Raw genomic sequence first — 12,777 nt, forward strand, 5'->3', positions numbered from 1 at the left:
GAGCTTTTGTTATCTTGTTTGACTGACTGTCTGAGTGGTGTGAAGAAGGACTCAGGGCAAAGCCAGGCATCATGCACAGCTCCATATTTCTTTCTTCCTGGCACAGTTTCCCCAGCCAGGCCAATACTCTATGCTTGCAACCACAGGTAATTCTGCAACCCACCCCTTTCTGCAGGAGAAGGAGTTGCTCCTCAGGATAAACACAGCTCTTTTCTCCCCAACCCAGCCTGACTTCAAGTTGAACAGGACAGCTGAGAAAACAGAGCCAGAAAGTTTTCACCAGTCCCAGGGTCTCACCCACCACTGATACAGAATTAACAGCTGGACTTCAGGAGAAGTTCTTCCGTGCTTCTTGTCCTGGATCACTGGGATAGTAACCAATCCAAATGGGTTCTAGGAGACCATGTTTGCTTTGCATGGAAGGCAAAAGTCCATCTTAGTGTCCTAGTTAACTATAATGTGAGGATTTTGAGGTCTCTTCTCCATAGCTAGATTGCTGCTCATGCCAATGCCGTGATTGAATTAGGAAAGGCAATATTTCATATTAAACTACCTGGTGCATTTGGAAAAGTAGACAGGCTTTTGGACAATCAAATCCTCCTTCACTCATGCCCCCAAAAAGCCTGTCTACTGTTGTTTCAGCTACACCTGTTTGGCTAATATGATGTTCTGCTGTTCCATAGTAAAGTGATCTCTGAGAACTATGTCCCCTACAGCCAACAAGACTGGTACCATGCTCTGCCACCACTGTGGAAAGGAACACCTGATGTCACATCTGCTGGCAATGAGGTGGAGTTGTCAGTGGCTTTTGTGCTCACTGGGTATTTGTACGTTTTGTAAGGGCATCAGGTAATAACCAGCCCCAGGTTATGTATAGCCTTTCTGCAGGGCTCTTCCATGAGAACCAGCTTCCTCAAAGAGCATTTCATCAGCAAAACATGGCAAAGATAAGGGGCTGAAAAAGGGCCACCTTTTCAACCTGTGACCATCTGGAACAGCAAGGAGGCAGTGCAGAGAGGAGAGCTCACTTGTGGGTGGCATGGAAGGCTCTTGCCTTGCTGAGATCAGCACTGGAAACCTTGCTAGGTGAGGGTTCACACCTCACTACACTAGATGAGACCAAGTCCCAAAGTCCAGTGTCTCCAGGGTTCCTCACTGCTCCAGTTGCAGGCAAAAGGAGCAAGGCACCTGGCCAGTAGTGAAAGGCTCCAAACACAGGGAAATGCTGGTTCTTGTAGCAATCAGCTGATGCCCTGAAGCCAGAGGTTTGCTCACTCACACCTTGGCATGCTAAATATAATACAGGTATTGTTCTGAGCCCTGCGTCAGCCCCACTGAAATCCAGCCACCAATACCTGATTTTCTCGCCTTCCGTGGCTGTGAGACACAGCTGTGTGAAGGAACTTTTCCTTTCATTCCTCCCAAATGCACCTCCCATTGCCATCACTGACTGATCACCTGGACTCCTCTCATGAGACTTCTTAAAGAAGTGGTGCTAATTTGCAGTTTCAAGGTATTGTTGCTTCACTTTTATATTCCTCAAAACTTCCCTGCAAGTTCCACTAAATGTAATCTGAATAAAGCAGCTTGAAAAAAAGGATGAGCTGCAAGTATAAATCTGACTGGATTTATGCCTTCTTCTCATTCAGTTCAAACTGTTTCTGACAGGTTACTATGAGCTTGAAATCAAAGTAATTTTCCAAGTGGAGTGAAGATGCTGTGAACAGAGCACTCAACATGAACATTTGTAGCACAAAAACTAACAGAGAGTTCCCAATCCAGCACTGACCCCAGAGAGACCATTCAGTCTCACCATGCTGTGCACATTTCCTCTCTTACTCTTACTCCAAACTGTTCCCTAGGTTTAATCTAAATTCCTGATCAATTTTGATTCCATCATAATTGCATTTTCTGGTGAATTTACCATATTGCTCTCAATTGAACTCCATCAACTCCAAATAGTCCAATTCAACATGGGTCAACTTCACAACTGTTTGAATTGCACCATGAAATCACACAGATTTTCCCATGCATTGGTGTTGTGGGATTTAAATTGAGAGCATCCAGTTTGAGACAAGTTCCTGTCGAGGCTGTATGTGCAGTCAGAGGGTCTATAACCTGTTGTCCTGGGGGATTTGCTGGTGAGTAGTAAGTACCAAGAAAAACCACACAAATCTCCAGTAAAATGTTTGGTCTCCTTATGCTGCCATCTCTCCTTGCTGCCTTTCTCTTTTCTCTGCTTCTTGCCTTTCCAGGACAGGGACCACCTTTTCATCCTCTGCCTGTGCAGCACTGAGCACCCTGGGGCTTATTTGCAGTAGCCAGGGTTTCTGGGGGCTCCCCCAACACAAACAACAACAACCTTCAAAGTGCCTCTCCACATGCAGCTGCTCTGAGGGCAGATTCAGGTTTCCCCCACCCCCTTCTCCCCAACCCTCCTTACAACACCCACCTGGCAGCTAGTTAAAAACAATCTTTTGGTTTTTCAGGTGTGTTGGAGGGATTTACCTGACATATTCCACCTCCCCCTTCCCCTCTTGCAGTTGAGGTCCTGGATTTCATGGCAATACTAGTTAATCTAACAGTAAAAAGCTCTGCAATTATTTGGCTCTAAGGCTTGGGTACTTGCCCAGCTCTGACATACACATACACACACACACACAAGTTCACTTCTCCAGTGAGGGAGCAGGCGATGCCTCTCCTCTTCCTCCTCCTCCAGACCGTCACAGAAGGGCTGGCTCTTTGGCGAGGCAGTTCCACCTCCTGCAACTTTCTCCTTCGCTGCTCCCAACCTGTGCTGCCGGAATTTCAGCCAGCAGGATCCCTTCTTGCAGGAATTTCTTGGAGTCCTCTCCACTGATTTGCAAGCACCATGGACCCCCAGCAGCCAGCAAGGAGCTGCTGTGGGAGAGAATTTTCAGCAGAGAGAGCAGAGAGGCAATAAACTTCAGGAGACGTCTCCTGTTGCAACAGGTAAGGCACGCTGCTCGCTGGTGTGGGAAGTTGAAGTGACTCAGGGAGCAGTCTGTACAGAATGGATGGAGGAAGGCATGGAGGATGCAGAGATTTAGTCATGAAACTGTTTTTGCATTGTGAGTAGCTTTTGCTGGAAGCAGCCTTATCCTACACGGAGAGCTTTTGGGATGCAGGAGTACCCTTAATCTCTTCCTCCCTTCTGGCAGCCTTAGTATAGGGGGTTATGCAAGGAGTCAGGAAAAGCTTCATCTGTGTTTGCACAGAGTTTGCATCTGGTTTTAGCTGGGAAGATTTAGCAGGCTGCAGCAAGCAGGTGGGCTCCAGGTATCAAGGGCGAAAGCGACGCTGCAGAGTAAGGCAGGTGTGGAGGGACTGAAGAGAGAAGCACTCCAGGTGTCTGAATGGGACAGGATTTCTTCAGGGAGCAAGCTTGTGCCGGAGCAAGTGGATGTGCTGGGGCAGGAGCAGTGATGGCGTCTGGCTGTAGGCTCAGCTGTTGGCCACATACAACCTCACTAAGTGGGGTGGGGCAGCACCACTCCAACCTCTGTCCCTACCTTTTGCATTAAGGCGCTTCCACTGCCACCTCGAAATGGGCTGTGACTTGGGGGATCCCTGAGTGTGGTTCTTCCCATCCCTGCTTCTCTGTATGCCCAGGTGAGAGCTCCTCACTGCCCTTGTCCCCCTCCGCAACAGGCAGCAGAGCTAGGGAGCTGAAGCCAGAGCTACCGTGCCCACTTCGTACATGTAAATCTGTGCATGTTTTTATCTGTGTACCTTTGCTCACTATCGGGTGCTTCATGACAAAATAAGATGAAATCCCAGAGCACACCGAGTCCCAGTTCAGGGCGTGTGGGAATTATTTCCCTTGTACATGTGCAGAGCTGAGAAAAGAGGTGAAAATACATGGCGGGAGGCCTGGGCACTTGGAGTCAACGGCACCCTTCCAAACTGCAGTTATCAGCTAATCAGCCTCCTGGGGAATTAAAGGCAAACTCGGTGGAGCACAGCACTCCAGAGGGGCAAAGATCAGCTTTCACACGACAGGGGTTGCTTCAGAGAAAACCCTTAAAAAAGCTCCTTTGGGTTTGTGGCTGCGAAGGCTGAGAGTTTCCAGGGTGTGTGGAAACTCAGGCTGTGTGGTGGTCAGAGCTGGGCAGGCTCTGCCAGGCTTCCACTTCCCCCAGGTTGGTCTGAATCCAGGCAGGAGGACACAGAACCCTCTGCTCCCTCTGTTCCGGCACTCAGAGGGGCAAAGAGTGGGTAGGGGATGCATAGGGATCTGCCATGGCTCTCCAGGCTGCCAGCTAGAGGTTATCAGAGCTTCAGGATGGAAAGCAAACAGTCTGTATCGTGCTTCTAAGGAAGGCTGGGCTGTCTGGGTATTTGGGACAGCAAAGTCACCGGGCTTGGTATTGTGTACTCTTATCATCTCCTAATATGCAGCACACCTCACCTTATCGGGAACAGTTCAGGGACATCCGCCGGTCTGATAAGGGGTTGGGGTTCCTGAGGGTCTGAGCAGGTCTCTAACCCAGCCAGGGGGTTCAGTCTCTCTGCTTCTCCCCATCTGCCTGTTGTGCTCTAACATGCCCCATAACACTCCAAAAGTGAGCCAAACCACCTTGCCTGCAGAGGAGAGAGTGCAGCAGGATCAGCTCCTCTCCCAAGCCTTTCCCTTAGGTACAGCTCACACCATGGATGTATTTCAAATCCTAATATTCCCAAACCAGTGCATCCCAGTGCTCCAAACAAACAAGGACCATTCATGTATGAAGGGAGAGTTCAAAGGAGGCGTAACACCTGGAATCAAACATCTGTTAGGAACTAATGCATTTTGCATCCTGTGCTCCTGCCAACTGCTCCAAGGCAAGTCCTAGAGGATCATTCCAGCTACCTCCATGCTACAGAAATGGCATTCCCTGCTCCGTGCAACTCGCTTTGTCTTTTGCCACGTGTGGAGTATGTGAGTGCAGCTGCACCTTGAGCAGGTAGTAGTGGGCTGGTAGTAGGATTCCTTCTGTATCCTGCACAAGCATAAGAGGATTAAATACCCCTCAGCCCTCTTTATGTATTTTTTTAACTGGGTTGGCAATACTGATGCTCCATTGTCTATTAGCAAGCTGATTTGCTGAGCAAGCAATTTTTCCTCTAACCACACTTTTTCCTTGGCAATGGGGCAGGTACTGGTTTATTAGCAAAGAAACTTTCTTTCCTAAGTCTTGGAAGTAGGAGCTCCAGGGAGGGGCAGGCTGCAAGGGCTGCTAAGAAGGTTTGTAGTTCAGAAATGAACAAGCAGCAGGGTTGGAACAAACCAAAGGAAGTCCTTTTTTTTTCCCATACAGAGGTCATAATTAAATTCTGGAACAAATTGCTACAGGATATTGCAAAGGCCAAAAGTGTATTTGGCGTCAAACAAGGTTTTGATCCATTTGGGATGGATAGCTCCAGTGGAGGTTATTAAATGCAACATCTCAAGAACAACTGTGTACTTGCAGTGATGCTGAAAACAGGAGAAGCAGGTTACATGTATATTGTTTCTTATGCTTCTCCACTAAGCAATCAAAACTGGCCATTTTGGGAGAGAGAATAGAGAGAGATGGCCAAGCTTGGCTATTTTGATGATCTTACGTTGTGGGACTATTTTGGACTGACCAGGTTGTACCTTGGATAGATGCTGTGACTCAGGCAGCCTGGGAGACACTGGTTATGCCATGAATAGATAGTCCATATGGCTCAGGTTGACAGGGACACTGTGTGCCCAGCCTGGTATCTAGTTGTCACAGGTGCTGCAAGCAGTGCCCATGCACAGCTGCTGGCTCCACGGAGGGGCTGCAATGGCAGGAGCTTTCAGAAACATGTTTCCAGCAGATAGTCTGGAGTGGGAGGTAGTGACTCGTGCTGGGATCATAATGAGAGCTGACAAGGACATGCTATGGCAATGAGACCAGCTTGGTCAAACATGCCTGTCCAGGGGTTAATCTGTTCTCTGGTGAAACACTGAGCTCCCCAGGCCAGGGGCTGGTCTTGCATCAGCTTGTACAGCACTGTGGACACAGCAGAAGAGGTGGGCTGCTGTAGACAGGTCTGGGAGCTGAAGGTGTTCTATCAGCTTGCAGGTATCTCTCCACATGCAATAAATGTCTGCTGCAGGAAATTTTTGTGGCACAGCTACTGACATGCTGGCCAGCCATCCTATTACAAGGGAGGGTCATGCCCTGATAGTCTCATTCATTCTCTGTCTTCTGTGTCCTTACACTGCCTCCAAACACAGGAAAGGGATGGGATGGAGCAGCACAAGGCAGACAGATGGTAACAGAGTGAGAGAGGCTGCAGGCAGAGCGGAAAGCTGCTCTCTGTGCTCACTCTGGCATCAGAAGGGAAAGACCAGCAGGGTACTGGGCAGAGGAATGAGAAGATCATCGTATCAGTGCAGGGACAAGTCTGCAGGTGAATGAGAATTTCCTGGTAGGAGAGAAAAGGTAACGGAGGAGACACAGTGGCCAGGGCTGTGCTGCAGGGCAGACAGAAGTTGAATGGTCCATGTCCTGCTGAGCACTGGGGCTCCTCACCTGCTTCCAGCATGGCACAAGGTCTCTCACACAGCTCTTCATGCCAAGATGCTCTTGGGCTCATTCCCAACAAATTTTACCAATCGTAGGATAACATGTATGTTCCTCACAGGGAATCACAGAAAGGGCATTGGAGGATTCCCAGTACACAGGTGATGAGGCCAGTGTCCTAATTACAAACATCCAAGCTGAGTTAAGGTGAGGATGAGGACTCACAGGATCAGATAGCTCAGGGTTTGAACCCCTTCAACACTGGGCAGAGCTGCTTCTCTCTCCAGGCTTGGGTAAGCTGAGCCAAATTTGAATTCACAACTCTGGTGGGTCAGATGGGAGTTGTGTTGGGACCTCAGAAAAGATCTCACAGGCTTTGCAGCACCTAAATAAACAGCTGTTTTGTGAGCAGCAGAATTCATGAAGCTTGGTTGCCTGGGGCGCTCCCTCTTGTGTGGATTCTCTGATGTCTAATAATCAGGTTGGGCTCACAGTAGAGCCTTTTCTTCCAGCTGGGAGTCCTAATTTGGATTTCTCTCCTCTCTCCTGCTGTTTTTCACAAGCTTGTGCAAACCTAACTCCTTTCAAGACTTTACCTATCTGGTTAAATTTGGTTGACCCTGGCTAGCGGATCGAAAAAGTAGCAGGGAGGATTGACAATGTGGTCCCACACACCAGCTTCCCTCAGCAGTCTGCAGACAGGGGAATGATTAGATAACGTGCACCACAAGCACGAGGAAAATATGAAAGGCTGAGTATTAGTTTTGGCAGGAGAAACCAATCAATCAGTCGAGAAAGAGCCCAGGATCCCTTGTGGGCTTTTGCAGCCCGTGCTGATGGTCATGGCACACCTGCTGGGCTAGGTAGTTTACAGTGACTGAGGTATGTGGTCCTTGGTGCTAACAGCCTCCATGGGAGATGAATCACAGGGTGAGAGGTGCACGGTCCCAGCAGCAGCAGAGTTGGGGCACGCTCATGTGAGTGCCTGGCACACTCCAGCTGGCTCTTGTTCCAGCACGTTTGGGCCTCTGCACCATGATGCCCAACCCCAGGGCCCCTCTCACCCTGCCTGGTGAGCAGTTCCCACCATGCCCCCTTCCCACTGGCACTGCCCCTCTCCAACCCCCAGGGCTGTTTCTTTTCCCAAGTAGCAGGTACCCCATTCCCATGAGAGCCACCAGCAGGATCTGCTATTTTCTTCCTGTCTCCTGACTGTCCTAGCTGCTGTCCTTGTTCACGGAGATAGCCACCACCCCTCAGCACCTCTCTGATTATCTGTGCAGTGGCAGCTTCCAGATCACAGACAGGATATACCCTCTTGCTGCCATAACTGTGGAGAGCAGAGGAAGGGGATTAGGAATAATGCACAAGGATGCTTCCCCCTGCCCTTGGCACAAGCAAGTTCACCTCCCTGATGTCATGCTTTCCCAGGGACAGAAGCCAGCAACAAGGCAGTTGGCACTGCAGGGTTTCCTCATCCCCCGACCCCCACTGAGGGCTCCACAGCTCTGGAGCTGCTCCATTGACTCTTGCTCTAGAATGATGTTGCAATATCAAGATAAAAATCACTGACCCTTACAACTCCATAGAGAGTTCAAGCCTGTTCAAGTTCTCCTGTGCCTAGCAGATGAGCTTACAACAATGGCAGAGAAGCCTCAGATGGGTGACATGTCTGAGCTTAGGTGCTGGCAGCAGTGCAAAATCTGTCTCTCCCTGGGTTCCCCACAGAGCATTGGACAGAAATGCACATTGCAGGTAGAAAGGTGACAGGAGAAAGCCTTCAGTTTCACACACAAGATGATGCTTTGCTCATGGACAGAGGATAGCTTGGAGGCAAAGACAAATAGCACCTGCTTGCTCCAGTAAAGGGTCAAACCAGGGCAGAAGGAGGAGCAGCAAGGCACAGCCAAAGCCCTGAGGATGGAGCAATGGGTGAAATGTCCAAAGGGGAAGGGGATGAGCAGCTGCCTGAAGGAGACCACACACCACAAGATGTCATGGAGCAAGGTGCCTTCAGAGACCGTCTGGATCTCAGCATCCAACTTGTCAACAGCTGACCCAGTGACAAAGGTGGCAAAAGCATCCAGCTGTATGGAGGAAGGAGGGGTTGCACATCAGAGGAACTAAACACTTCCCAGCTACCCTTTGCATGTGGAAGGCCATCCCACTGTCTCCTCTCCTGCTCAACTAATCCATGTCTTGCACCACTGCAGGGACAGCATCCCATCATGCTCCCACTCTCAGCCCTGAGTGATGGTCCTGGCAGGATCCCTGAAAAAGCCATTGCTGCAGCAAACCAGGCCCAAGGAAGGCTGCATTGTCTCAGAATGAAGCATTTTTACTAATCCCTGCAGCAATACAGCCTGACTAGAGAAAAATGGTTTTCCAGTACCAGGTCTACCAACCTGCAACCCAAATTGTCCCACACAAGTCAAGGTCTCACAGGCTTCCCCCAAACTCCTTCAAGAGAGTCTCTGTTCCTCCAACACCCCTTATATGCCACCAGTCCAAGCTCCCCAGGAAGTCCAGGCTGCCTGCGGTACCCAAACTCACCAGGGTTGAAACACCTGCCTGGCCCAGCTGGCAGATGATGGAAGGAACATCTCCATAGTGCTTGTAGGACTATACCCATTCTGCTCAGGGACATGAGTGCAACCCCTGACCATGCTAAGCAGTCCAAGAGGGTTGAGTGCTGCACATACCAACATGAGACTCATTAATCTCATGGCTTTCTGTGGCTCTGCAGCTGAGAAGTCCCTGGTACAGTCCACCCCATGAGCATGCAGCCACCAGGAAGGGAGCTGAACCATGAAATCATGATGGTGCAGGGTCTGGCACTGCCCACAGCCACTCACTGCATGACAGGGGCAGCATTTCACGGGTCACTCTGAGCAAGGGCAGACCTTGGTTGTAAAAGGCACGTGCACCAGGTTCTACGTGATCAGCCACCTTGCTCCAGGCTGTCCAGCAATCCGGAAAAAATTTCCAAAGGTCTATCCAATCTCATTCAGAGATTGGAAAGTCAAGATGCAGAAGGGACAGCCCAACTGTGCCTGGATGGAACCTGTAAGTCCAGAAAAAGCTGCACCCTCACTAACACAGCCCCCACGCTGGCTGGTGCAAGCAGTTTTGCAAACATCAGACCTAAAAAAACCATCCACAGGCACTGGAAAACCCCGAGACACATTAAGGAAGGAAATGCCATAACTTCAGGGGCTCTTTTCATTAGTTTTCTGGCTTTGTGTAGTACCTCCAGGATGTATTTCTTCTGCTTTGCTGCAAAACCAAGCAGAGACTGCACAGCTGAATGCAGAAGCAGGATCACCTACTTGGTGATGGTTTTGTTTGGGTTTTTTTCAAAGTCCGAGAAAATAGTTCAAAAAACACCCCTCTCTCCTCAAGGCATTCAAACCCCACAGGGCTGACTTCGTGAGTGACCAGCAGGGAACTCACCAAGTCTGAGCAAGGCACCAGATGGAAAAGGATCCAATTCCCACCAGCATTGCTGTGGCAGAGAAGAGAGCAAACATTAACCAAGCAGCCCAGCCCCCACACAGGGTGTACACAGCTTCTTTCAGCTCTGGGAAGCAAAACATCTCACAGACATGGCTCAACACCTGTACAAGAAGCATATTTTGTAATCTGTGATTTTCCAACATTGAAAACCCAGGAATGGCTTTCTGATAGATCCAATTTGACAGGCATTGCCTCAGCTGTGGCTGAACCCTTTCTGCTGAGCTACTACCCAAGACAAAAGAAGACAGAGTCCAATCTCCTATTCACTTCCCCAAGACCTTGTACCCACCATCTTGGAGTATTTTCTCCCTTTGCTCTCTGTCTCTATTCCCCAATGACCATTGAAATTCAGACCCACCACTAAACTGCCCCATCACTGATTACCTGAACAACCAATTTCATCTCCCTTCTTTCCATGAACTCCTGGTTCTTGTAGCTTCTAACAAAGAAGTTGATATATTTGAGAGTGGGCTTGATTGGTACCTTGTTTCTTGTAGTAAATTAAAAAAGGGAGAGAAAATGGAGGAAGGGGGAGAAGAAAGCACAAGAAAAGGGAAAAGAGTTTGGGATACATTCTGGCAAAATAGCAATAAGGGATCAGTTGTCCTTATTTTCTAATGAAAATGATGATTTTTCTTTTATACTTCCGATCTCTTTGGACCAAGCCCCTACCACTGCTCGAAAGGGGAATGCTGCTCTTGGTGCACTCAGTACTTGCTTTGTTTTGTGTTTTGGGTTTTTATTGCTTTCAAATGCTTCTCTCGAAGGGAATCAAAAGGTGGGGCTGGGGCCACACCTGCTTCCTGGCTTGCTGCAGCACTTTTCTGAGATACAGCTGACAAACACAACAACACACACATCACAAAAGACCCCCAGGAGGGAAAGGGGAATGCTGCTCTTGGTGCACTCAGTACTTGCTTTGTTTTGTGTTTTGGGTTTTTATTGCTTTCAAATGCTTCTCTCGAAGGGAATCAAAAGGTGGGGCTGGGGCCACACCTGCTTCCTGGCTTGCTGCAGCACTTTTCTGAGATACAGCTGACAAACACAACAACACACACATCACAAAAGACCCCCAGGAGGACCCACCAGAGGACTCTCTTGGCCATGCCCTAGCCACCCACCCCAGGGCCAGAATAGCCTTGTCCTGCACCAATCTCCCCAAATCCCCCATCTCCAGGGCCTCCCCACGCACAGACTTTGAACCTCGGTGCTGTGTTTGTTCCTTCATTTCAAACCAACAGATTTGGGCATGTCTTTGACAGAGGATCACAATTTGGATGTTAAATTTAGACGCACGCTTAGGCTCTGATTAGAGACACACCGACTGTTTACTCGCTCTGTGGGGTGTTTGCATCTACAGGGCTGAGGGCGAAGCCCCTCGAGGCTCTCTGATCCTTGCCTGGTGATTAGGAGAGGAGGCTGAATCACCACATAATGATGCCCTGGTATTTCCCTCAGTCGGGAGCATGCCTTACCTTCCTCACTCCATCCCACCGATGTGCTTTCTGCAACATATCTGCCTCCCCACGTGCAACCAGCTCCAAAAGGGCATCAGTGCCCGGGGGAGCCATGAAAGAGAGAAGTAGAGACCTTTCAAGAGTAGAAATAACTGATCCTATGAGATGAGAGACCAGAAGCAGGTGAAGGTGTTCAAGTGCTTAATGCTTGCCGCTGATCTAGCAGCCCTGAAGTGGGTATGGCCCTTGCCAGGGACCCCTGGATGATGCACTAGTACTGTCAGCACAAGGACATGGGGTAGCACAGCTCAGAAAAACAGGAAAAATGGTTCTCTTAATTTACACAAAAAGTCTGTTGCAGGTACAGTTGATTTCACCCAGTTTGAACATGGAGATCCTTGAACTCAATTGCAACGACCCTTGAGCTTGGCAGCGTTGCCCCTCCTTAGTAGCCACCTACACCTGGAATTTTAAGGGTTCTAAATTGATTTTATGCTGTTTTCATGCTATGCACAGCTTTCCCACCCACAGAAAAGACATAGAAACCCACCTCATTTCTGCTAGTTCATTGCTGTCACCTTCCAGGGTCAGTTCCAACAGGGCTTTGCTGGAGCTGAGCCAAAGCAGCAGTTAACAAGATTTCCACTCGGTTCAGAGCACAGTCCCCCATTTTTATGTGGAGCTTCTGAGCTTCACTACATCCGTTGGAAATGTCCCTTTCCCACTTCAGGATAGTGTTGCATGGTGACTGTGGTGTGATTCCAGAAACAAGGAGACAGAAAGCCTACAAGTAGTAGGCAATGGTTTCTAGGCCCAGGGTGGGAGGTTGTGAGCTCTCCTGGGAGCCCCAGGACACTCAGCTGGAATAGGTCAACTCTTGAACGATACTGGTGTCCCCAAACCTCTCCATCTCATTTTCATAGCAGAGGATGAAAGAAGAGATGACAAACATGGGCTGGTGTGGAACTGCTCAAACAGTGATAGGATTTCCCAGTAATATTGGTATAGCAGATGCCCATGGAGCAATAAAAGCGGTGAAATACCACACCTCAGAGCACAGGCAGCTGCTATCAGGGGACAACATACTCTCTGTGCTAATGTTCAGGCTTTTAGCATGGGTCCTGACACAAAGAGAAACTATTAGAGTTCAAAAGCTGATAGTGATGCCTCCTAGACATTTCTCCCTAAGTTTTGACTGTGCCTTTCAAAGTTTCAGTTCATTTCCAGAGGAAATGAGGCTTCTGCCTCATGCCCCAGACATGTAG

General features: G+C 49.2%; 1 protein-coding gene across 1 annotated transcript in view; it reads left to right on the forward strand.

The window, feature by feature from the left end:
- Positions 1 to 2,941: 2,941 nt before the first annotated feature.
- The window catches only part of FAT2 (FAT atypical cadherin 2), a gene marked incomplete at its 3' end in the record, with an annotated part of 57,048 nt that continues 47,212 nt past the window's right edge, over positions 2,942 to 12,777 (forward strand). The window contains 1 exon segment of the mRNA XM_009081408.1: positions 2,942 to 2,973.

Source organism: Acanthisitta chloris, unplaced genomic scaffold, assembly GCF_000695815.1.
Source record: "Acanthisitta chloris isolate BGI_N310 unplaced genomic scaffold, ASM69581v1 scaffold41078, whole genome shotgun sequence".
Classification (NCBI taxonomy): Eukaryota; Metazoa; Chordata; class Aves; order Passeriformes; family Acanthisittidae; genus Acanthisitta; species Acanthisitta chloris.